Consider the following 2717-nt stretch of genomic DNA (forward strand, 5'->3'; position numbering starts at 1 on the left):
GAGGAGTGGCTGGTGGATTTGAACCGCCAGCCGTCTGGTTAGCAGGCAAGTGTCTTAGCCACTATGCTACCTAATAGAGCTGTTTTATGAATTAAATTGGTTAATACATGTGAAATTACTTAGAAAAGCACCTGGCACATTATAAATGCCCAATAATATTAGATATTATTCAGTCTTTTGTCTTTAACATAGTCATCAAATCCCTAACAGTGACTAAGGTTTATTCTATTATATTATGCAATTTATAACCTTAGTACAGTCTGGTTATCATTGCGATGGCTCAATAATATATCAAATATTTCCTAATATAAAGCAGAGATTTTTCCCCATCTGTGATAGTTAAAGTTGTGTGTCACCCTCAGTGGGTCATGGTTTTGAATGGGTGGGCAGCTAGATGAAGTTATTCCCCGTGGTGAGATTGTAATCACCTCTATGGTGGAATCTGCTGTGAATATAGCTAAGTAGCTGCCTTTGAGGTGTGCCCTGCTTCCAGTATATAAAGATACTGTGATAATGGTCTCTAGCTTTTGGCACATCTGGATTCTGCATTTGTCTGAGGCTTCATCTCAGTGGACTGCCATGTTGCCTGCTGATCTTGGGATTGTTCCTGGACTTGAACTAGTGGCCTGAAGTGTTGTCTGCTAATCTTGGGACTGTGCCATTTTACCTGTTGATCTTAAGTTTGTCAGTCTCGGCAGCCAGCAGCTTGGTGAGTCAGAAAAGGCTTCCAGCTCTAGTGAATGTGGAACAGGAGGCAGAACTGAAGCCCAACATTGAGAGGCCTTCACCCAACCCCTAGAGCTGGCATTTTGAACTCAGACTTCTAGCCTTCTAAATTGTAAGAGAATAAATGCTTGTTTGTTAAGCCATCTACCTGTGATATGTCCGTTATAGCAGCATTAGAAAACCAAGACATTCACCCCCCCCCCCAAAAAAAAATTAGTCTTCTGAAAAGAGCCACCTTATGTTACTACCAAACCAAAAACACCAAATTCACTGCCGTGGAGTCAGATCTGACTCATAGCAACCTTTCCTTGGGGTTCTGAGGTGGTATCACTATGGAAGTAGATTGCTCAAACTTCCTTCCGAGGAGTGGCTGGTGGGTTTGAACTGCCAGCCTTCTGGTTAGCAGTCAAATGCCTTAGGTACTATGCCACCAGAGCTCCTTATGTTACTACAGAGATTTATAATATAGGATACAAACCTGATTACTTTATTTGGAACAGCATTTAGCCTGGAAGAACATTAAACAATGCTGGTTTTTAATGCTTATAGAGGTTACTAAGAAATAATTAATTTCAAAAAAACATGAAGACATTTAGCACAAATTTAATAATAGTATGAGGGCCTCAACCTGCAGCTATTGAATATCATTGTACACAGGCTCTTTTAAGATCAGTTAAGAAAGAAATAGAGTATTCAAATAATATACATGTGTATGCATGTAAAAAATATATGAAAAATTCAGTTATTTTAATTATGAAAATTGATATTTATGATTTGGGTTTAATTTTCCACTGGCAGCATAATATACTGATTCAAAAAGCACTGTACCTTATTTCAGCTAAGAACTGAAAATGATATGCTGTAGTTTGATACTGCTTTAAAGGCTCAAAATAGATATTGTTTTAAAGACTCAAAATTTACTCTAGTAATGGTAAAAATAGTGATGTCAAATATTGACATAAAAAGTTTGAATAAAACATTGATTAACTTCCTATTTTTCTTTCACCCACTCCTTTCTTCTATGGAAGCAGGATACCTACTTTTATTGTTACTATTATTATTATTATTATTTTATTGTGATTTGGGTGAAAATTTACAGAGTAAATTCACTTTCCATGCAGCAGTTCACATACACTTTGTCTCATGACATTGACCACAATTTACCACAATGCAACAGCTCCCCTCCTACTTCCTCCTGATAATTACCTCTTCCCTGTGTCCATCCCTCCATGTACTCCTGCCCCCTGAGCTGTCTTCTAGTGCTTAAGCAGCCCTTCCTTCTCCCATGATTGTTCTCTCCAAGGAGTATATCTACCTCAGGTAAATGTTCAACTCAGAAATATGCCCGTCTTTTGCTTAGCTGGAAGCCACAGGTGTGGGTTCAATTCTAGACCTGAAGGGCAGCTAGGGACCACATCTCAGTGGTTCCACCAGGCTCCGTTGGATCAGCAAACCTGGTCTCCCACTCCCTTTTTTTTTCCTCCAAATGATTTTGGGTTTTGTCCACATTGTTCTCCCTCTCTATTTATCTCCTACATAGATCCCATTCCAAGTGGGTGACAGTAGTAGCCGGGCACCATCTAGGTCTTCTGGTCTCATCGTTGTACAGGCTGCAGATCAGATGGTGTATCAGTCGCTAGGACTAATTGTTTCCATGAATTTTTGGTTTTCTTCATTCTTCATTGCTCTGGATGAGGAGAGATCCATCGTAGCATCTAGATGGCAGCTTGCAAGCTTTTAAGATCCCAGTCGCTACTCACCAGAGTAGGAGGTGGAACAATGTTTTGTATAGTATGTTATGCCAATTGAGCTTAATGTCCCCTGTGACTATAGTTCTAAGCCCACAGGGTCAACTACTCGGTCCATCTGGGTATCTGGGTAACCAAGCAGTGACTACCACCTTGACCTTTGTCAGCTCTACTATACACGTGGGAATTCAGATCATACACATAAACTTATAGGACCATTGTCTGCCAACCCTATACATGTTC

The sequence above is a fragment of the Orycteropus afer genome, unplaced genomic scaffold (genome assembly GCF_000298275.1).
Source record: "Orycteropus afer afer isolate SDZICR_OR568_19922 unplaced genomic scaffold, OryAfe1.0 scaffold00017, whole genome shotgun sequence".
In the NCBI taxonomy this organism is placed as follows: Eukaryota; Metazoa; Chordata; class Mammalia; order Tubulidentata; family Orycteropodidae; genus Orycteropus; species Orycteropus afer.